Source organism: Diabrotica undecimpunctata, chromosome 7 (genome assembly GCF_040954645.1).
Source record: "Diabrotica undecimpunctata isolate CICGRU chromosome 7, icDiaUnde3, whole genome shotgun sequence".
NCBI lineage: Eukaryota > Metazoa > Arthropoda > Insecta > Coleoptera > Chrysomelidae > Diabrotica > Diabrotica undecimpunctata.
In genome coordinates, this window is record NC_092809.1 from 45,071,777 (window position 1) to 45,097,049 (window position 25,273).

General features: G+C 32.3%; 1 protein-coding gene across 7 annotated transcripts in view; it reads left to right on the forward strand.

Annotated features, from left to right (window-relative positions):
- Positions 1-25,273, forward strand: part of LOC140445278 (octopamine receptor beta-2R-like) — a 1,072,317-nt gene that overhangs the window by 985,063 nt on the left and 61,981 nt on the right. For all 7 annotated transcript variants that reach the window (XM_072537203.1, XM_072537205.1, XM_072537202.1 and 4 more), the window contains one exon: positions 18,787-18,822. The gene's annotated coding sequence lies outside the window, so the exon portion shown is untranslated. The remainder of the gene's footprint in view (positions 1-18,786; positions 18,823-25,273) is intronic.

Sequence of the window (25,273 nt, forward strand, 5' to 3'; positions counted from 1 at the left end):
TGAGAAGTAATCGAGATTTTGGTTCAATTAAAAATCAAGGACTGTGAGGTATTTTCTAAAGAACACTATATCCATTTCATTACACACAATAAAAAAACTAAATCCCAAATGTTGGGAGCTAAGTTCAAGGATGGCAGAATATTCGAATTTTCAAAAGATTTTAAGATGGATCCGTAAACTAATTTTTCGAAGCCAAATTTAGATTTCTGCTTTAATATGTGCCTTCTAAGAATTGCAAGGCAAAACAAACGTTGATAAAGATGTTATTAGAAACATGGGAGTTTGCTTAGTTGAGGAGATATATTGTGGAATGCAATTTTAGATTCCCATGTCTCTAATAACATCTTTATCAACGTCTGTTTTGCCTTGCAATTCTTAGAAGGCACAGATTAAAGCAGAAATCTGAATTTGGTTTCGAAAAATTAGTTTACGGATTATCAGATCTCGCTATTTGCGTCCATACGAAGCCATGTTAGAGTTGCTTCTCAAGACAGGAAAGATTTATTTTCACGTTCACAGCGTCTATGAATAGCCGTTTCGAGGATCCCTTTTAGGGTGAAATACAGCGGTGAATACAGGGTGAAGCGGATATACAGACGCACTATACGTGAAATCAAATCTTAACTGTCTTTTTTCATTTTAAGATGGCTTTAAAATTCAAATCGCATACAACACGGATATTCCTACAACTGTCATACTCCAAAAGGGACAAAAGAAACTTCACGATGTAATAAATTTGAACTTCGATAGTAAGAACTTCCTCTTAAATACTAGTGTGCTCTCAAGCTTACAGAAGAAAAGAAAACGGACTTACAAGATCTTCTTGATTATGTACCCATGCCTCACCAGCGTGCTTTACAAGAAGCTATTAGTGGAGGAATTAGTACAACTAAATTCAAAGAAATTGTAGATGATGAAAATCAAATTGAGTTAAATTAAAGCATTATATGTAAATTTTCCAAATTATTTTACTGCTATTAGCTTCCACATACTTTGTTAACAAAACTATGTTTATTTTTGTAGAATAAAAAATATTAAACCCCTTTTCATTTCAGTTTATAAAAATCTTGGAAATCTTGCAAAACCCTATTTTAATAACGATATAGTTATATGGGATTAAGCCACAATTGGTTGTAATGATAATTTTATTTAAAAAAAAACTTTTTCTTTCTTTAAAAAAAATGTAATTATCATTACAACCAATTGTGGCTAAATTCCATAAAACTATACCTTTATCAAAGATGCCACAAATAAATAGCTTTAAAACTTATTCTCTTTTAAGTTTTGTTAATAAAATAAAACTTGTTCGCCCCTACTATTCTAACATGTTTTTAAACTTTATACTCAGTTTTCCAGAAACGTTTTTTTGCAGTTCGTCTTTACATTTCCAAGCTCCTGGTATCATTGCCTACATTTTTTCTAAATAACTTTTTTCGATATTCTGTTCCATAATGAAAATTGTCGACCACTGTCTTGCTAATAACTCACCCTCTATGTAGGTGGAAATGTGATTTAAGTGTTTCTGTTTTTAAATAACTTCAAAAAACTTAAAGATGTTTAATCGGTTCTCTGGTTGTGATGTATAAAGAATCTGGTGTTCTTCTCTAAAGACGTAATTTTCGTTAATAATTTCTCTTGTGAATTTTATTTAATTTTCTTAAAAATGTTAAACCGTAAATGTCATGTTAAATTACCATTTTTTACAATAGCTCTATACGACTTAATGCTTATATTTCTTCTTTTTGTTTCACTCGTATTGGAGATTGGAAATCATTACTTAAGCTTAGCTCTGTAAATTATAGGCACATTTTCACAAAATTGGGTTGTCAATAAAAAAAATTTATAACATAAAATTGCTATCTCGTAGTTAATGCTAGAAGGATAAGTAAAATATGATGCGATATTATTTGAAAGTCAAAACGACCGTTCTAATATTAAAACGTAATAAATTAAAGTATGAAAGCGTGGATGGGAGCAGGCCATTTCGCATAGTTCAGTTGTTTGTCCTTACGTCGGCACATCCTCCCAAGAATTTATGTGACACCACTTGTGTGTTTTCCCCGTTTCGAGCCCTAAGGTCAGGTCATGGTTTTATAAAGAAGAAAATGTTTTCATGATGAATATTCACGACCCATTTAGAACGCGAGCCGCATGTAAGAAAATGGCACTGAAATTCCCGGCTAAAAAATTTCATTTCACCTCGGGCGATATATATCGACAAGAAAGCACGCCCGATATACACGATAATTATCATTTAAAAGCGTTTAGTTCGGTTTGAAATAAGCACGAAACTAGTGAAGGGTATACCATGATACACACATTAGCGAAAAGCTAATGAAGGTCGCCCATTAAGTTTGATCGGTATTTTATGTGCATAAGCCACTTCAAGGTTAATAATTAGCTACTTGGAAAATAATTATATTTGAGTTTCTTGGTATTCTTATATAAGGTAGTAAATTGTGACACGTTCCAGAGCAAACTTGATTAAAAATTTTAAGCTGTTCAATTAAGATTTATTTAGGGTTAGTTCCAGTGAGTTACATCTTAAATTTTATAGAATTTGGTATACTTACTGGATTTTTCCTTTTTTGTTGTTGTTGTATATTTAAACTATCCAATTTTCACGATTACCACGGCAATTTACAGTCATTTTAACATACAATACGTTAAGTTTTAAATTAGATATACATACCATCAATGGCAACACTGCACGCCGTCGATTTTCCACGTACCTCCGTTGCCCCGTCGCCAATAACTTGTCATTATACAGTGGTTGTTTAAAATAAATAACAGCGTAGATTTTTAATTTATTTTTGTAAGCAACATGACTATTTATACGCCTCCAGTAAAGGTTCATATAATAAAATGGTGATGATTCTGGACAACAGTATGTAGGTTTATATTCTGTATTTTTTTAGGGGAGACCAATTCCTTGCGTACAGTCAATTCATAATATTGTTAAAAATTTTGAGTTGTTTTTGCCTAAAAAATTGGAAAAAATTAAACGCTCAAGAAGTGTCACCAGAAAAAGTGAAGGAAAGAGAATACCGAGATACACAAATTTGTGCAACAATCGAGGTAGATTCAATAGGTTCAAGTAAAAGCGTTGCTAGAGAGTTAGATGTTAGCAATGTTACTGTAACGAAAGTAGGAAAAAAGCACGTTTACAAGAATTTTAAATATTCGAAAACGCAGCAGCTTTATCCAGACGATACATTCGAAGAATGGAGTTTTGTGAAACTCTTATAACGAAGACTAATGATGAACCAAATTTTATTAACAACATTTTATTCACTGATGAATCTTCAGTTTAATTAGTAGGGAGACACCATCCTTCCATTACGAGGTATTAGGCGTGGGAAAGCCAGCATAGAAGTGTTGTTTACCAAACTCAACGTCCTTAAAAAGTTAACGTCTTTACTGGCATTTTAGGAGAGCACATAATAGGTTTATTTTTTATTGAGGCGACTTGGGTAGTAAAGTATACCTACAGGATCATGTTCCTCTCGCTATGCTTAGTCTTCCTAATGTAAATCTAGAGAATGTTTGGTTTCATCAAGACTGCTGTTCAGTTCACAACGCTCGAATAATTAGAAAGTACTTAAACAATGCTTTCCCGAATCAAGTTCTCAGTGGAACAGGCGATATTAAGTGACCTGCGCGATCTCCAGATCTTACACCCTTGGACTTATTTTTTTAGGGACATTTAAAAAGCATCATCTACGATTATCCCGAGGCTAGAGCCCAAAATTTGGATAAATTAAAAAACCAAATAAGAAAAGTCTCCAATTCTGTTAAAACAGAAACTTTGTCATCTGCTCGCAGAAGTTTTTATAACAGATTGAGATACTGTTCAGCCGTAAAAAGTCAAATATTTAAATTATTTCTGTAGGGCATTAAGAATTATTTCTTATTATATTAGAAATTATTTTTTATTTGTAATCATAGTATATTTTTTGTTTTATTTTTTTTTTTAAGAAAGACGCTTTTATTTTTAATTTAACGACAAAAAATTGTTCACATTTTTAAAAACCGATACAAATGCATCGCCTTATAAAGGTCAGTGTATTTTTATTGAGTTTATGTTATAAGAAATAAACCGGGTATACGCAATGAAAACAATAAATCGACGGATGGACATGCATATCCCGTGCGTTGTTATATGTTACTAAATGGTTTTCTCGTTTTTGTTATGTAGTGTGTAGTTTATTGTTATGTAGTGTGCAATATCTAATTCAAAGATTAACGTACCGTATAAAAAAGTTGTCCTGCGTTTCGTATTTTAATCCAATTTCTAATGTTTTTAGCCAAGAAATTTTCTTTGTGCCTACACCTCTTCGATCTTTTTTTCTCCTTAAGAATCAGGTGCAGTATTTTATATCTATGTCCTGGCAATATATGTCCCAAATAATTTTAACAGTTTTTACTATATTTAACAGTATTAACCCTACAGTCGTAACATAAGGTCCCTCAGACTGTGCCTTCTAATAAATTAAGTTAACTATTTTACCAACAGAATGCGTGAGGTGCCCATCCCAGTAGCTTCTTAATTCGAATTAACTTTTAAGCCTGTCGTGTGTTCAGTTGCTGACAAGTCTTTACTTGTGCGGTATCAGCTATTGTTTTCGAAACCTGGTCTCTTAGACCGTCCTAATATTTTATAAGTTCTAGAGGTAAGTAGATAAAAAATTAGTTGTTTGTGGTAAAGCATTTTATATAAATAGTTGGTTTGGCTCTCTGAGTCGTTTTTGCATGTGTTCTGAAATTAAAAATAAACAAAAACGTTAAGTGAATAGGGACTAACTATGGTAGGAAATATACGCAGTAATAAAAAAAAACTACTTTCACAGTTGACAACAGACGTACCTTTAAACATGTTTGCCCTTCAAAAAAACTGAACTTCAACTTCTTATGTCCCAAAAAAAAAGGCAAAATGTCCTGCTCATTTCTAACTTTCATGACAACGATGACGTTGACGTAGAAAGTGACAAACCAATAATCATACACGACTACAAATAAACCAAAATAGGGTTCGATAGGGTTGATTAGATGGCAAGGAATTATATTGCCTCGAGAAATAAAAGAAAGTGGTCAATTGTACTTTTTTACACTATAATAAATGTATCAGGAATTAATAGCTAAGTGATTTATAATTTCAATACCAAAGAAGATGTCGTACCTCGGAAAACTTTTCTGTATTCACTTGTCAATAAACTGATACATGCACATTATACTCAGAAGGTTAGCTGATTCACTTGCCTAATATAGTAACGGGGAGACTAAGAGAATTGGTTGGTGGCTCAGAACCCAATTTACAATCCTAACCAGAGAAAAGAGGAACTACAGGTCATTGTGTAATGTGCGACTAATAAAAACTCGAAAAACTAGATTCTCCTGTAGCAAGTGTAAAGTATTTCTGTACCTTGAACACTTAATCGGTATTTGTGCAAAGTGCGTACAAAACACAGATCAAATGGCCTAGTTTTATTTTTTTTATTTCATTTGTTTCCATTCCTAACTTATTGGCATGTTTAAAATCAATTATTTTAATTTTTGAATATTGATTCATAACTTATTTAAGGAGTTTAACATATTATTGCGTATAATAAATATTTTGAAAAAGAAAAAAAAATGTGTTTGTTTATTTTTCTAAATATTCCCGAAATACAATGGGATATTTTCGGTTAAAACATAAATATGGTTTGAGAGACCGTGGTACCAACTAAGTTAACTTTTTTTAAGTCACGACAGCAGGGATTAGTAACTCTTATACTCTATATTCTTGTTGACTCTTCTCAATATTTTGGTGTTAGTTATACGTGCAGTTCAAGGAAACTTTTACTTTCAAAAACTTACCAGTTTTGACTTAAAAAGGAAAAAGATAAGTCTCTATACCCGATAAGTTTGTGGTAATTCGCACTGAATATTGTAAAGTCCGATATATTAAGGGACAGTATGCGAACCAAGCAGAAGTCTACAAAAAAAGGCACAGCATAATCTCATACAGAGGGTAGAGTACGTTCTGTAAAACCAAGAGGATAAGCGAATAAATGGTATGGCCATCCTCCAAGAGGAAATCTATCCTATGCTGGTAGAACCAATCCTGTGAGTTTATCTCCAGTGCACGCAGGTGGAATAACGGACCTCCAGACACATTTGAAAGGTGGTCTCCAAAGAGCTTACTCCTCTACCACTTATCTCCACTAAAAGTACGTCTCACAAGTGCACGTTCAGATTGGAACTGATCTTATTGAACTTGCCCAACCACCTGCAGAGGTTATGAGGTACGACACTCAGTAGAGTCACATGAGCTCGTCTCAGATACTAGGAACGTAACCCGTTGACCAGTGCGACTTATGGACTCGTCTTGCCCTTAGTATCCACCACACCGACTACCGACACCTCAAACGACGGCCATGTTACTATTCCTACGTACGGAACGTAAGTACTAGTTTGCGCCCTGCGCTAATTGCTGCGATTTCGATACGTCTCAGTGATCTGCATTTCTCGATATTAAAGGAGTATTCGACAACATCTCCTTCCCTTAACAATAATATATGAAATAAGCTGCAGATGAATAGACTGCATGCTGAGAAGCTGTATAATATACACAACTTTTCTGGAGGACACATTGTCAGCACAGGTAGCTAGAGGCTGGCCGCAGGGGGGAGTTTTATCTTCTCTATTGTGGAATCTGGTTATGGATGGTTTGATAGCTAGAGTCAGCAACGATAGGCATCATGTTCTGGACTATGTGGGAACTTAGTCATCTTAGCCCACAGTAAGTTTAATGGTACAGTCAGAGATAGAATGAAGCAGACTCTGACTGTAGTTACAGAATGAAAGTCAAATGTAGGACTTAACATTAGTCCTCTAAAGTCCAAAATCATAAAACTTACCAGAAGGAGGAATTAAGAGGGATTGTCTAAATGGTACACGTTTAAATATGGTGTATGAAGTAAAGTGTCTTCTGATTATATTAGACTTAAGGCTTACTTCGAATCAGCAGATAGAACGAACAACCAACAGAGTGGTAACTACGTTAAGGGTAAGAAGACGCACTTATGGAAAAATGTGGGGTTTAAGACCAAACATGTTATATTGGATTTATAACATGGTGATAAAATCTACCATAGGCATCAATGGTATGGTTGCCAAAGGTGCACTAAAAAAGTGCCATACTTAAATTAGGCAAGGTGCAAAGACTTGCTTGACTCAAAATTATAAGGGCTATGATGGGCACACCAACGGCAGCTATGGAGGTCGTACTGGATCCCCTGGTCCCCTCCTGAACATATAACTATATTGCGAAAATAAGATATTGTGCGAGAAAACCTGAAGAACCTACTAATTAGATCAGGACATAGTAACAGAATAAGTGAAACTAAGGATGCCGAACGGATGATGATTTTTCTGACCATATGGCACCAAGATAAAAGTCTGAAGTAACTTTATGTGGAAATTTACCCACGAGAGCAATGGGATAAAGGGAACTATCGATTTATACTGGCGAGTTATACAGAGTATACGAACGGGTCAAATACTACAGATGGGTCGGGAGCAGGAATATTTGGTAGTGGTGGAAATTTCAGAATTAGAGGTATATTCTACTAGGAGAACATAACAGTATTACACTGGTATGGAATGTCATCGAGGCATATATGTCAATGAAAGACCTAATGCACTTACCAGGAGAGCATCACCTAAAAATTACTTTGGTCCAGAGCCGGCCTTGGGTGTGAAAAAAAGCATCGTCCGCGACCGGAAAAATCCTGGATCCGAAGCCAATATAACACATACTGAAAAAGTATACCCAGTCTAAGCTGGGCTAAGGGCTGAAGTCAAACAGGAATCAGCGCAGAGTCGTATCAGGCTTCCTTACTCGACATGCGCCAGTTAAGGGGCGCCTACATACAATGGGTTTGTTTTACGAAGACTATAGCTACAGACTCTGTAGCAGAGAATCTAAAACAATCAACCATATCTTCTATTACTGCGAGGCATTGGATTGCAGGTGGCAAACCCTTTTTGGAGACAACAAAGTGACTTTAAATATGTATGGTATTCATTTACTAGACTTGTGTAGGCTAATACAGGGTTCCAGAATTATAGAATGGTTATCATAAATAAATGGAAGATGTACAATAAGTCAATAGGCTGCAGTACAATCGGTTTATAATAGACGGCTTCCAGAAAAAAAAATGTTTGATCTCTTTATGTCCTTCTTTAAGTAAAAGATAAGCTAATTGAGGTTAATTTTATAATATAGCTGTGTTTGGTGTTTACGTTTATCTTTTTTCTTCTTTTTAGGAATTCTTTTCAAGATTGGTAGATTTAGGGTAGTTTTTCCTTCCTAATTTTCTACATATTTCAAGTATGTTGTTACCAAAATATTCTCTTGTTAGCAGAAAAATATAGAAATATTAATCAATAATAAAGTTAAAGCCGGAAATTAATCTGAATACAAGTTTATACTAATCTTGCATACGGCGTAATTTAAAAAGTTATAAATTGATATTTAAAATGTCCATTAGTCCCCACTTTCCCGATTGAGTTACGATTCAATCTCTAAATCCCTATCGTTTTAAAATGCTCACACAGGAATACACATATATCCAAATGTAAATATAAAGGTAAGTAAACAAAAATAAAAATTGTTGAAGCGAATTTTTTCAGTTGGATTCGCCAGTAAATTTTAAAAATATATGATATTTGCTACAAAGCATTCTTTTGAACTATAATTTGTATATCGATATTATTTACGTATGCGTTTTATATTTTGTACATTTTTCAAAAAATTTTGTTTAAAATATAATTGATGCATCACAATTATTTTGTGTTTCTGTGTAATAATTTTAAAAAGTTATACTTATACATTGTTTTAAAATTATTAATAGTACAATGTTTTAACACAGTTAATAATCCTTAACATACTATGATACATTAGTGATGAAAACTGCAGGTTATTCTTTGGAAGGTTTGATTTTTGGGATCATACCTGTCGGTTCTCCGCGATAAAAAAGTCTCATAGCCTTGATTTTAGATCTTCGGCGGCTCCTTTGGAACCTAAGTTGACCTATTCGGTCTCGCGCTGCAATTTCTTTTTGGACAGACGGTATATCCACCTGCTACTGAGTCTGTCTCTGTCGTTGCTGGACCAAGCGGCATATCTATTTTTGCTCAGGCGCTAATTCGTGACAAGTAGCTCTTTTAGACAGCAGACTGAATAAAACCTAGGTTTAAATTAAATAAAAATATATTTGAAATAAATAAATAACAAAACAAAAATAGATTTTAGGTAATATATACAATAAAAATTAAAATGTCAATCCTGGTGACGACGGCATCCACGGCGGTATGACCCACTGTTTAATATCTGCGAATAATAAAATACAATTAATGAAATAAAATCTAAATGGCAATTACGCTGTAATTAGTACATACAGGACACAGGCGGTAGGAAACGTATCGAAAGAATAGAGATGAAACGGGCCAATCAACACTTGTCCCGGCGAGGAATGGACGGTGTCCAATCAGTACTTGGACACAGGAGACAATAGGTATGTCTCAGATTAATACTCCAAGATCAGGTACGGAACTGCCACTAGATCAGTACTCTAGTAAAAGCGATTGGTCTTCAGGTAATACCCTAGGGCCAGTGGAGCTGTTGTCCAATCAATACTTTGACATAACTCTGCTTTTTCTTGTAGCGGCTGCTCTTTTATATGGTCGAAGGCCTTTTACTCCTCTTGCGCACATTGATTGAAGAGGAACTTCTGGTAGAGATGCGTGACTACGAAGCACTCACGTTATCGAGGCGATGCAAATTGTTACACTGCCTAGGTAAATCTTAAATATGATATGTGTTAAACTACATCCTTGTCTCAACTCTTTGAGTTGAGACAAGGATGTAGTTAATAGGGTGACAAGGAAAAGTTAACTATGTAACTTATTTATACACGGTGTAATCCCTTTTTAAAGATCTTTAATTAGAGAGACCGAGATGGGTATTAGGGAAATTAGTGAATACAGAGATATCAAAAATATTGAATATGAATTCGAGGAAGACCTTAATGATGATATAATATTTTATTTCAGTGGAAGTGAATACTCTCCTTCTTATTTTGGAAGAGTGACTGATGATACTAGCAATGATTGGGGTGAGTGAACAATGATGGCGGTTAGTCGAGTAATGATAAGGACGAAAATGTGGTACAAGAAAATGATAAGACGGACTGGCTTAATGTAGAGGAAGATATTAAAATACATCAGTTTACTAAACAAGAAAATATAAAAATAGAAATTCCTGTTGACGCAACACCTAGATAATATTTTTTATTACTATTTGCTGAAGAGCTTTTGATAAAAATCGTAGAGCTAACAAACCACAAAGCTGCTTCACGTAAAGAAAACCCTAATTTTAAAAAAATATTCCTTTTTAAGACGCTGGATAGATATAAATATTAACGACTTAAAAAAAATTTTGGGTCTCTGCATATTAATGGAAAACATAAAACTTTCCTCCTTAAGTTTATACTGGAGCACAGACCCACTATATCACTTTTCTATATTTGGAAAAACTATTCCCAGATCAAAGTTTGAAGCTATTCTTCAAAATATTTGTTATTACAAACCGGAAGAAGTAGAAGTTCAAGATCGACTTCACAAAATTAAAAACGTAACGGGTCATATTATAAATTATATCTCTAAAGTTAACTAACCAGAAGAGAACTCAAGTCTTGAAGAAGCACTCTTACTGTGGAGAGGGTGGTTAATACTCTGACAGTATATGCCGAAAAAAACTAGTAAATATGAAATTAAAAATTTATAAGATTACTAGATCTGATGGATTTTTACTAAACTTCCTATTCTGCAGCGGCAAGTGGAGAGTAGTGAATGAAAATGGGCATGCGTTTGAAGTAGTTAACATGCTTGTTACTAAATATTTAGAGAAAGGGCACACTATATACAAGGACAATTACTACAACAGTTATGAGTTTGCCAAGTATATGAAAAGAAGTACTGCGTTCTTGGAACATTAAGGAAAAATAGAAAAAGTAACCCAAATAGTGTTATTACACAAAAATTAAAAAAGGAAAAAGTCGTATGTCAAAGAATAGGTCCAATCAGAGTATTAAAATGGAAAGATAAGAGAAAAAATGTAATAATGATTTCATCCAAGCATGGTTCCGAAATTTAAAATCGTAGAGACCAGAAAAAACTGAAGCAAGTAATGATACAGGACTACAATTTCTTTATGTCGGGAATTGACAGAATTGACCAAATGACTTCATATTATGGCACACCACGAAAAACTTTGAGATGGTGTATAAAAGTTTTCTTTCACTTGGTAGATATTTGCATGTAGAATGGCAACTAGTTTTTGAATAAGAATAGAAAAACGTCAAAGAAAACAGAATGTCGCACCTTTAGTTTATAGAGAAAGTGATCAAACATTTATTGGGACAAACAGAACGGCCAAGCAAAAAAAAGTTGTTGCGAAACACAACTTGAAAAAAGAAAATAAGCAGAAAGGATGTCGACAGTACAGTGCAAGCAAAAAAAGGGCTGTCACCTAGTACACATATCAGGAATGTAACGGGAGTCACGAACAGCCTATTGGGTTATGTGTTACACCCTGTTTTGCTAAGTGACACAGAAAACATAATTAAACCTATGTTTAATTTTTTATTGGAAGTAATTTTAATGGTAAAGAAATAAATGATTTTTTATAAGTAGTAGCTTAAAATTGTTATGTCATATATTTGTGACACTTGGGTTATGTCAAATTTTTGTTACTACCACTGTCACACATGTGTGACATTATCCAAAACAATTTTTTTATAATCCCTGTTCAATCGTAATACTTCTCCCGAAAAATGGTGGATTTGTCATGTTTTTTTCATGTATAACTACAATCTTAATATTTTTTAAAATAAAATTTCCCGCTACTACTATGAACAGCACATGTTTAACTTTTAGTAATAGTAAATGAAGTCATAAACAGTAGAAACATTTTATACACAATGTTGATCTTTGGCGAACACATTATGTAAATAATCGAAACACAAAGTAAAATACACTATCTTGTTGACGTTGAGCATTTTAGAATGTTTTTATGTGAGAGATAACTTCCGCCGCAACGACGTCTATCCCATTTTTCACGAAATTACATATTTACATTTGAAGTGAGTCCTCGGTTGCCACGGCAAACACAAAATGTGAGTTTTCTTTAAGAAACGCGGAAACGCGTTTTTCTATCTTGGCTTTGGCATACCAAAATACGAAGCAGATAAATAAAACAAACTATATGTTAAAATATTGCTTTGTGGATGTGTCAGCAGATGAATAAAAATATTTGAAAGTAGACATTGGAATAATTTCCTCCTTATTTTTAAGGTATTTACACTGTTTTTAATTTTCAGTGTATTTATTTCTCACTTAGAAATAAACTGAATCACTATCAAAAAACTGTCAGGGTGGAAATAAGGCTGTTGACTGGTCACTGTAAGATTAATAAGTATTTGTATCGTATCAGCTTGATTAATTAAGAATAAAAAAAACAATCAGTCTTTAAAAAACAACTTGTTTCAAGGTTGTGGAAGGTAATTAAGATATGTGATGGGTAGCTCTTTCGGGGCGACAGACTCAGTAAAACACAGGTTTGAAATAAAAATAAATCTATTAATTTAGTATATACAATAAATAAAAATAAAAAGGAATTCTACGTTGTATACTTATACAATGAATAAAACTAAAACGAATTCTACGTCCCCGTCTGGATCCCACGATGAACGAAGTCCTTGGCGAACGTCTATAAAAGAAAAGAAATTAATTAGTACTACTAATAAGAAACGAAATGGGGGAAATCGATCGCGCGCAGATTTATACTCGCTTTCGCTTCAATTCAGCGAAAGCTCCGAATATGCTCGCAAACAAAATATTTAGCTGTGCAGACCCATGGCAATGTTCAATACACAACGCCGACGGGTTCCGCTTGGCTAAGGACAGAGTATAATCCTCAATACGGAAATCTCTCTGTCCCGGTTGGTTCTGTGCAGATCCACGGTAATGCTCAATACGCAATACCGATGAGTTCCGCTTGGTTAGGGACAGAGTACGATCCTCAATACGGAAATCTCTCTGTCCGAAATGGCTCGCAGGTTCACTACACCGGCGAGTCAGGGAGCCTAGAGCGCTAGCTACAAGACTGTCTAATTCCGCTATTCACACGACTTAAATAGCCGTTCTGATTCCCACTTCGCTGTCACGTTGTAGAAGTGGATGCGCAAATATTGACACTCCCACGGTTCGAACTGTTAAACGATCAGAGCATCGTTACAGATATTAAAGCTGGATAAGGAGCTTTAAGTGACAAATGAAAGAATAAAAGATAAATAAAGGCGTAGTATGTTAGATCAAGAGCCATATTAGTTGTATTCTGTAATCTGTAACAATCGGGGGCTATAATTCTGGAATTTTTAGAATTAATTTGGTGCCTATATAAGATCGTGAACATTCTTAACAAAGAAAGAATTGAATAATCTAAGTCTTGATCATTATCTAAGAAAGGTATACTAAATTTTATTCAAGATAGCATGAGGTTTAATATTGAATATATTTTTCAAGATAAGGAATATCGGGAGAAAAGTTGAAAAAGTCCTAGTTATTTAGTTGTGTATGTGTACTTTATGCTAAAATCCCAGTTATGTACTTGTACTATATATTTCTTGTATTGGCCCTTATTCTTAGGCCACAACTAGATACCTTCTTAAATAGACAGACTGGTGTAAAATGACCTGTGGAAATTTCCTACAGCAGGTGGTATCACAGATATTGATGGAATCGGTTGTTGGTACAAAGGTTGCAAAGGCGATTATATTGAAGTGCGGGTCCGTTTGGTTAAATTCAAATATCTAAAACGTTTATCAGAAAATTATTCTTTGAACTCCACAATGAACGGTTGTGACTTCCTAAATCGTAGCCAGCACATATTTTTCCAAAGAACAACATATTCCCTTTTATCCTTTTTCTGAGTAGTCATGTTATCCTTTACACATTTTTATAATCTTTTATGTCCGTTTGATTCAAATCATGAACGAGGTAAGGTTTTTTGTCCTTTCTTTTTGCTTTCCAACTAATTTGCTTTCAATCTTCAGGCCATACAGCTTTCCCTACACGTTTGAATTGTGTGTTAATTTCGGGGTGAATATTCTATCTTACTGTGCCCAGAAACCAAGAACTTCATAATAATATCTTCCAGGTTATTTAAATCATTTACTGCTACTTTAGACACTGTTGCAGTAAACTGATTCAAGTTTTGACCCTCCACATCTCCCACCAAAAAAGGTGACAAGGGTTGTTGTATCTGGTAGTGATTTAAGATAAATATAAATTGCACTGACTATTTTACAACTTCCTAGGGATCCTTGAGTCTCATTCCAAATAACACAATCTCCTTGTTTACTGACAACATCGTAAATAGTAAAGTTGTAGTTATCAAGCCTACGCTTGATGCTACGGTTGCACTGATATAATGAGAACAAACATGACACTTTGATCTTTTTTAGGTTAATGGAAACCTAGATTAAAATTTTCATCAAAAATTTTTCTATAGTTTGCCAAGCTAACTTTTTTTTAGCTCTTAAATCACACAACTCACAATAAAGTCCATAGGTCAGAGTGATATTTAAGAATGAATCAAGGTAATGTCTTTCGTTCAGTAGATGATCCACAATAATGTTTTTTTCTCTGTTTTATTTTCTGATGTTTGCTTTTTCATAGTATATCAACTACTCCCTTTTGAATTTCTAGTGTATTTATAAGCATCGTTTTACAAACTTTAATTCTTTCATTATTTTTTGAGAAAAGAAATGTTATTGAAATGCTTCGTTTAAAGTGTAATGACGTATTTTATTTGCTAGAACGTCAATTAAATTTTTTAAATCTACAAAATATTCTAAAAAAAAGCGGCTTCCAACCATGTTTCCTATTTTGTTAGAACGGGTTCTGGTGAAAGTAGAATATTTTGAAGCAATTTTTCATAAAGTTTAATTGTTATAGGATATTTTAGGAAAACTTTTTTTCTGTTTGATATTAGGGACTTTACAAAAGGAAACTTTTTTCTCATGTCTTTCGCAACTCTGTTCGTTCCATGTGCTATAGAATGTAATGTATTGGTATAAAATATTTTAAAATTTTGTTGTGCCATGACAAAAAAGTTTTGATATTTCTTCTTCTACAAGACGTGATGTTGTTGCAGAGTTGGTTTTTTCTAATTGCTTGCATAAAATTAAATGGGACTTTGGTAAGATCTGATCGCTTAGAATACCAATCATTAAATTAGCAAAATACGTTCTTAACGAATTAGTTTCGAAGTATTCGTCACTAATACTAGTTTTAATATTATCTATTACTAACGCGTACAACGAGTTGATATGTTTTTTTTAGAGTGTTTTCACTCGAAATATTTAATTTACAATATTTAAAAAAAAAGGAGTTAAGTTTTTATTGAAAAATTTTGAAAGCAATACCTATATTTAAGAGATTAAAAGTATCTTATTCATTTTCTTCTTTCAAATTTGATCAAAAAGACTTAGGCTTTAGGCTGAAGATTTAGTTCTGTCTTTTTTGGCTAAATGTGACGCAGTTCTGACACGTTGATCTATGTGAAATTTATTTTGGCATATTACCTGAAATATATTTTTTTAAATAAATAATTACATTTAGAACTCTTTATAATACCTCTACACTAAAGTCATTAACAGAATAAATTTTATTCAAGTAACTACACGATTATTGCATGGCAGTCATTGATATTTCAGCAATAGTTAAAATAGTTATTTTATACTAAAATATACATGAGTAAGTATGGGTATTATATTACAATTTAATTATAATATTCCCATTTTATGAACGTTAATATATGCAAACATTAAAATATTTTAAACAAGATATCAAATATGTAAAAGTATTAAATATTTTTTACTGTCAATTTTGCCCCAAAATGAACAATAAACTTTGTATGCATATCCATTTGAAAGGTTTAATGCAAGTAGCGACGCTAGTTATTTATTTTTGGTATTTTAAAATCAAAATTGCTAACAAATTAAACAAGCTGGACTAACGATGCTGGTTTTTACTTTCACTTTTGAGAACACAATGATTTTCAAAATGGCAATTCTATTCATACCCCACGCAATAAACTTTTGAATCACCCTTTTATTATGGGATTATAATTGGATTATAATTGGTTACGTTTATGGTTATTATTAAAGCTCGGATTTATAGGCAATAAAAATTGAAGAAAAAGGCGCCTATATAGGCAAAGATTTTTATTAAAAAAGGCAGGAACATTAACATTTAGGCAAAATATAGACAATTAAGGAATTTAACTTAATATTTATTGTACAAAGTGAATTAACGTAATATTAACTTAAAGCAGGTATATTTACACATCATAATCATGACATTAGTATAAATAAACTAGTAACTAAATAACTGTAAATTATTAATTAAACATTGTAACCACTTAAAATTTTATCATTAATAGAAGCAACTAAATGACTCACATAAATTTATCTCTTGTTTTTCTAATAAGGTAATTGTGGTAACTATTAGTTTATAATTGTCATTGATATAAGCGAGTTCCTGTTTTAATTTGGGATTGTTTAATTTTTTTTTTTTGGCTTCTCGAATAGCTTCGGAAATATCATCATCACATTCTGACATAACTAATTCTATTCCATTGCAGTGTTCAAAGTAAAAAAAACTGCTTCGAGCCAGGTTCCTCACCTTGTAATTACTGGTTTAGGTGGCAAAGGGACACCGGGAAGTCTTTCTCTATATATTTGCACCCTCAACGGAGCCTTTACAAAAACTTTTTATATAAAATTTATAAAATTATTTCCCAACGGAAACAGATTTCTTATTTCTTCAGCAATTCTATTTACCCCGTGGGCTACACAAGTGCAATGAATTAAATTAGGATAAAAAATCTTTAAATTAACAGCAGCTTTTAACATATATGCCGCAGCATCTGAAAGCATTAAAACTATTTTATTCACTGGTATAGCGTTGGGTAAAATGAGGTTTGTTAAACTATCTTGTATAAATCGACTTATTGTTAAATTGTTCGTTTTTTCCAATTCTTTAACGGCAACTAAATAAGGTTTTCTCGCTAAGTTTTCATTCAAAATTCCAATCATTAAATTAGCTATATACCTGCCGCATACATCTGTCGTTTCATCCACGATAATATACAAAAAATTGCCCTCTAACTCCTGCTTAATTTTTGAAATACATTCCACATAACATTTTTACACAGTATGTTTTCTCAATGTACTCTCGTCCGGTAAGGATTTATTAAGATATTTTTCGAAAAAGCATTTAAAACTAGTGTTATTAACTTTATATAGAGGAATGTTGGATGCAATCATCCTCTGACATAAATCAAATTTAAATGCGTCTTCCTTCTTTTTTTTTAACTGCTTAAACTATCCCGCAGAGATATTTGGGCTAACTTAGAGGAATTTAATTTTTCCAAATTACGCCTATGAAGTGGGTTTCCACAATGCTGGTCAATAAAGTACTTTTTTCTACTTGAAATCTGAGAATAAAAAAAAATAATTAGAATTCTAAAACCGCTTTAGAATTTAGTTATGTTGTGGGACGAGAAAAAAAGAGAAAACATAAAACTTACCGATTTGCCACAAAGTTTACAAAATGCTCCATCTCCTTCTAGAGAAAGTTCCGAATAAGGTGCGATCCATAGCCTTCATTTAGATCATCTTTTCACACAAATGTCTAAAACGTTTTAAGACGTGTTCTTTGCTTTTCGGTATACGCAACAAAACTAAACTAGGATATAGCAATTTGTGACTAAACTCTGATACAGTAACCGACTGTACAACTGATAATAAACTAATGAAGCTTAGGGATTTCCAAATAGTTAACCCTCAAGTCTCGATCAGGTACATTTTCCTAGAAATCTGTTATATAAACAAACCATTGATATTTTATTATTGACCCAAAATTTTATTATAGAATGGTTTAGTAATAGAATTATATCATGGGTAGTACCATGAAATTTTAAAAAAGGCACAAATAGCGGAATTTACGAAAAAAGACCAAAAGTGCAAAAAACAATTATAATAGGCAAAATAGGCAAAAAAATCATTTTGGCTATAATCCGAGCTTTATTGCCTAAAATGAACACTGGAATTTCCAGTATGTCATACCATTATCTACGGTTAAATAAATATTATTTAAAATGCACAAATCCAAATAAATTGACGTTTATGCATTTTTGGAGTAAATATACAAAACCCCAGATATTTGCATAAAATATGCAATTATGCAATATATGCACTCTAATATCAACTTCTCTCTTTCATATTTTAATAGTGTTACTAAGTAGTTTGGTAGCCCTGTATTTTGTGCATTGATGTATTTCTCCCTTGTATTTGTAAACATTTGTAGTAATATACTGCTTTTTCATTCGTCTGGTATTTGTCTAACAAAATAATTATAGCCACCAAACGTTTTAGCCAACTACACTTTCTCAGGGATATTATCTGGTACAACTGCCTTACCTTTCTTTATGTTTAGAAGTGCTTGAACAACTTCCTTGTTCATTATTTTAGTGAACATTCTGTCCATTTCTTCCTCAGCTCAACAGGCTTTCTATCAAATTTTTCGTTTAATGAACTGCCAAAGTCTGTTTTCATCTTTAAGTTTTACTACTACAAACTTTTTTCCTAATTTTTATTTGTTTTTTTGTTTCAGGTGTCTGCTTGAACACTGAAGATATTAGCAGAATAGGTACGTTTTTGTAATAAACTAAATAGTGTTTAAGTTTATTTTTATCTCTCTTTAATAACTTTGGTAATAATTGATGAATATTAGCATAATATTTAGCAATAAATTTGACAACAAAAAACTTAAATATTGATTATTTTTTTATAAATTGGTGGAGGCCTAGGTGCGCTTTCATCAAATAATATTATTTGTGTTAAAAGTATATAAAAAATTCATAATAATACAAATATTTAATAGGGTTTAAAACCAGATCCAATGGAATAGCCGCGTAAAAATTTTAAAAAATCTTTTATTGCTTTTTGATGTAGGTTACCGAAATAAAAATCCTCTCATCCACCTCATTTGGATTAGGATATAATAAACTTAAAAACTCTGACCCCTATAAATCATTTAGGACTCCATTCGGTCGAAAAAACGAGCGAAAAACACTTCATTTCGACATTTTAAAACTTTTATCTTCCCACATCGTGTCATGATATAAAAGTTTAAAATTTAGAACTGTAATATTCACGTCCATGTCGTTTGGCAATAAACTCATTGGCGTGCATGTTCAATTACTTACCTTTTTGAATACCAACGCATCAGTGATTACTAGTTGATCTACTATTTGGTCACAAAGTTATTATATATGTTTTTGTGTATAAGTATTGTAATAAATTGTAAATGTAGTTGAATTACAGTGGGCATTACAAATATGGGCAATTATATGAACAATATATTATTAAAACCAAAGCAAAACTGTTACTACAACTACTTGTGTCGGCTACGACAGTCTTACAGCCTTAATAACTACTAAAATTAGAGTAATGGAATCACTGTGATTCTAATCAGATATTGTTAACTAAGATATCGTATCTGTAAAATAAGTAAAATGAACACAAAGCACGTGGTGTTCGTGTGTATTAAGGTATAAAAAATGCTTATTAAAAGCTTAAAATTTTTATTTTAAAGAAGATAAAAAGTTGTTAAAAACATTGTATGGCCACATAAAAACATTAGAAGGACATCCGTATTAAAAAACAATCCTCATGGTATTTATTACTTTTAAAATGAACAGATCAAAATGCTGATTTTAATAAAATGTAAGGAAAATCACGAATATATTGTCTGAAACGGCAGGCATATAGCGTATATACAAAAGTTGTTTTGGGTTTAAGTATGAAAAGGTCTACAATGTTTAACTAGTTTTTTAAAATTTGACATCTACAACTCTTTAATTTGGATATTATCAATAAACTGCAACTTCATGTAGTAGATTTCTTATTAAGTATAACACTTATTTAAGATAACATTAAGATTATTTTTAATTTGTTTTTTCATAGTATTGTATTTAAACTTAGTTTTTCACATTCATTTTAGTAAATTGTGTTCTTATCATTTAACCAACAGTATAGTGTTGGTTATTGGAGCTAAATGAGTAGTTATCACTAATTAAATTCTGTTTTAATTTTTTTTTTGATATTATTATTATATAAATTTAATAGACATCCAATTATATATATAAGGTAAACATTACTTATGAATTAAAATTACTTCTGTTCTTGGTACTGTTCTGATGCTTGAGTTTATCGAGTTTATCGTCATTATACCTAATAGAATTATGGAAGATTTTATAATAAATAATATTTCTAAATAAAATTTAAAATCCACAGTATAGTGCAGATATGTTGATGATGTGTTCTCAATATGACCTTATGGATCAGAGTTGTTCGACAAGTTCTTGAATGATAAAGAAGAGATAATAACGTTTACCATAGAAACGAAATAATAACACACTTCCTTTCTTGGACGTTTTTATCCTAAAGAAGGATCCTGGATATAAGATTCAGGTGTACAAAAAATCAACAAATACCAACAGATATTTAAATTATAAATCAAATCACAACGTCAATATTAAAAAGAGAATTATTAAATCCTTATATGAAAGAGCCAAACATTACTTGTTTTAACTAAAAATCGTTCTTAAATAAGAAACACTGGTTTACATCTGTTTTATTAAAAAATGATTAGCTTTTTTCTTTATAAATAAGGAATTTCGAGACAATCGAATCAAGAATCGACCTAATTAAACAGAACAACTTAAAGAGGGATGCTACTGCATCCACAAGGAATAATCAAGAATAATAACAATAAGATACATAAAGGAATCATCGGAAAAACTTAAACAAATAGGAAATGAATTTACAACAATATAATAAACATTTTAACAACATTCACAACACATTGAGATCTAGTTTATAAAAAATTAAACGTAACAATGAACAAGAACGAACAAATAATTGAATTAATAAAATACCCTGTGAATGCGATAATTTTTATTAGAATAAGTGAACATCAATCTAATATTAAATATAGAGAATTTGGGAGATCTCAAATATGTAAGCATGCATGGGAAAATAAACATAGGTACATATTTTTTTAGGGGCCTGCGTAGCGCAAGCGGTAGGATGCTTGCCTCGCATGCCGGTGGTCCGGAGTTCGAATCCTACCGCCAGTAAGAACAACTAGACATTTTTAAAAATGTCTATAGGCCCCAGGTCGACTCAGCCTGAATAAAATGAGTACCTCGGGTAAAACCAGGGGTAATAATAGGCGGTTGAAGCGTAGCACTGGCCATGTTACCTTCCTTGTATACCGTAGGCCCTAGATATAGCAGACTACCCTGCTATACTCCCAAAACCGCGAAGCGGTATAAAACGGGGACTATTATATATTATTACATATTTTTAGTAAAATTTCGTGGGCTTAAAAAATGTTGGTTTAATTTATAATTTCAAGGTAAATGCATATTTTTTAGTTTAGATTAGTTTAGATTTCAGGTCATCAGCATGTTTTGAATAGTATAGATTTTTATTAATTACATTGGAAATAATGTTCTTTAAATATTTTTGAAAACTTTTCAAAAGGAGACTGAATATATAAGACAATAGAGCATAGAAGCATACTCTTTTTGTGTGCTTTTGTCAGACCGTATATTTTTGAAGCTACAGAATGACGTATCTTAAGGAAGTTAGCTGTATTTGGTGAGATAAAGTACATTTTTCCCATCTTTCAAGTAATTCGTAATTTTTTTTTGGAATATGTTCGTAGGGTCATTTTTCTTTTCACAATATGTTGTCATTTAATGGAGAATCCATTTTACTACTGTAATAGTCATCGGATTCCATAATAACAGTCTTGCTTGTTTTGTCAGGTTTCAGAACAATTAAATTGGGGTTCTCACTTAAAAAAGCTTCTGATTTTTTAATTTTATTATGCAATGTTTTGTTTTCAAAGCGGTATTAATTTTTGTTTTTAAAAAACAAACTTGTTTATTTTATAAAATTAGGTCACTTTTCTAAAAAGATAAGTTAATACTTCAACTATGGAAGAGAATGATACAATTTTATGTACGGTAAGTTCTCTTATATGGTGGCGAAACATCGACGTTGAAAATATACACTATTAATCGCTTAGACGGTTTTAAGACATAGTTATATATTTATGTATCACTTAAAATACCGTCTGTTTACTTAACCAAAGCAATTTTAACAGAGCAAGCCCAGTTGATAGAAAATCTAGAAAAAGAGACTTACTTTTTTCACATATCCGATTGCATGAAAATATGCACTTATAGTTATGAAAAAAATATAGATGAATAAGAAAAAAACGAAAGAAGCAGCTTTCATCTTACCTAATATAAAAAAATGTGTAGCAAACCCATTAGCAGAATGTAGCCGGCTTTAGTTGCCAATACTCAAAGAATACGTCAGCAATAAGACTAGGTACATATATCAACATTAATGAATTAATAGAAAGTTAGAGACACATCATCTACAAGTATTCAGTGCAATAAGTTTTGGATTAGATATTTTAAACTACATAAAGCGCTAAAATCAGCAACATTTTTTCGTACGAGGTAAATTCTCTGATCTCCTCCGACACCTAGCTTTCTAGATAGAAAACGAGAAAACCATTTAGTAACACATAACAGCGCATGGCATACTCATTTCCCTCCGTCGATTTTTGGTTTCCGGTACATCCGATTCATTTTTTGTAACATAAACTCGGTAAAAATACACTGACGTTTATAAAGCGGTGGATTTGTATCGGTTTTTAATAATGTGAACAATTTTTTGTGGTTGAATTAAAAATAAAAGTGCATTCCTTTAAAAAGATAAAATAAAAAATTTATTCATATTGAAAATAAAAAATAATTTCTAATAAAATAAGAAATAATTTTTTATGCTCTACAGAAATGATTCAAATACTGGACCTTCTACGGCTGAACAGTATCTCAATATATCATCAAACTTCTGCGGATAGATGTAAGAGTTTCTGCTGTATAGAGAATTGGAGACTTCTCTTATTCGGTTTTTTAATTCATCAAAATTTTCGGCTCTAGCCTCAGGATGATCTTAGATAATGCTTGTTAAATGTCCCCAAAACAAGAAGTTCATGGGTATACGATCTGAAGATTGCGCAAGCCACTTAATATCGCCTGTTTGAAGTGGCCTGCGCCTGCGCATTATTCGAGCGTTGTGTATGGAACCAAACATTCTCAAGATTTACATCAGCAAAATTGAGAATAGCGGGAAAAACATGATTCTGTAACAAATCGAGTTATACTCTACCATTCAAGTTGCCCTCAATAAAAAATGTACCTATTATGTAGTCTCCTAAAATGCCAGTCCAGACTTTAACTTTTTGAGAACGTTGAGTTCGGTAAACAACACTTCTGTGCTGGTTTTCCCGCGCCCAATACCTTGTAATGAAAGGATTGTGTCTCCCTACTATAGTTTATTTTTATAAACGAGAGGGTAATTAGCATAATTTTAACTGGTAGCTCCGACCACTCCATGGGCGTGCTCAAGATTAATTGAAAAATTACTTTGAATAATTGTAAAAAATAAATGAATTATTTCAGTGTTATAAAGTGTTATGTGTATGTAAACAAAAGTGACCTCTTTTATCACACACTATATTAGAACTGACTGGCCTACATTAAAAAGGGTTTTAAAAAATTCACATTTTTTTTTAATTTTTAAAAATAACAAAAGAGAAAAAGAGTTTTTAAAACCGTCTAAGGTATGTTAAATAGATGAATAAAAATATTAATATAAAACTTACAGCTACTTGTTATAAATCCAAATCAGATTTAGAAGATGAACTTTCAGAACCAAGATTTATAATAATTGGCTCGATCATTTTATCAGTAATATTGTCCAGCTTCCACATTTTTTCCTCTTCTTTAATAGTGTGATTTACTGCCTTTTCCCAGTTTTCAGGTTTTACATTATTTACGGCCTCCAACAACAACTGTTTAACATCATGAATTTTAAAAGTGGTATTTTTTCTTGAAACTTCACTCTTTATCTGTGCCCATACCAGTTCAATCGGGTTTAATTCACAATGATATGGTGGGGATCTAAGTACTGTCATTCCACGATTTTTGGCAATTTCATCAATTTCGTATTTTTTAAATTTTTCTTTATGAAGGGCACACAACGAATAAAGTTCCTTTCTTATAGATCCGGGATGGTACGTAATATTTTTTGAACTCAGCTAATTCTGCAAGTCTTTTTTTAACCACTTGGTTGTGGGCAGTCCTTCTATAAGTCTGGAGTGATAACTTGCATTATCCATTACTATTACACAGTTCTTAGGAAAAAGATCTATCATTTGTTCGAACCATTCTTGAAAGACATCAGCGTTCATGTCTTCATGGTAGTCACCGGTACGAGTTGATTCAAAAGTTAATAAACCACCTTCAACAAAACCGTCTGAACTGCCAATGTGTACTATTATCAGCCTGCGTCCCTTTCCTGATGGTGGGTTTAAACCAGTAGATAAGTTATTTACAAAAGCGTGCCTTTGACTTGTAACAGTTTCATCCTGCCAAAATTTATTTGGTGTATGACCCTCGTTGATCCATGTTTCATCAAGATAAAATATTTTTCTTTTTTGGTTTCTCATTTCCTTTATGGTTCTTAGAAAATGTCTTCTTCATATAACAATATCGCTTCTTTCTAATAAAATAGACTTTCTGGGATTCTTTTTCCAGCGGAAGCCTATTTCTTTCAAAAGTTTCCATAACGTACTTCGACTCATTTCTGGGTAATCCTTATCATCTCGAACTGAGACAAGAACTTTATCCAATGTTGGAAATTCTTGTCTAAAGAAGAATTCATGCACTTTCCGTCGAAGTCCTTCTTTAAAATGATATTCTATTTGAAATTTTGGTTTCCCTGGAGCATTACGTGGCATTTGAAAACTACCACATTTCTCTTCTTTAGTAACTCTGTAAATCGTAGATTTCCCAACACCAAGTGTACTGCTAATTAACTCAACGGTCTCATCAACACTTTCACATAAACGTTTGTCTGTAAATGATTTAAAACAATTAAATATGAATGTTTTTTCATTAACTGTTAGAGGACCAATTTTTCGGCGTTTACACGGCACTTCCAAATTT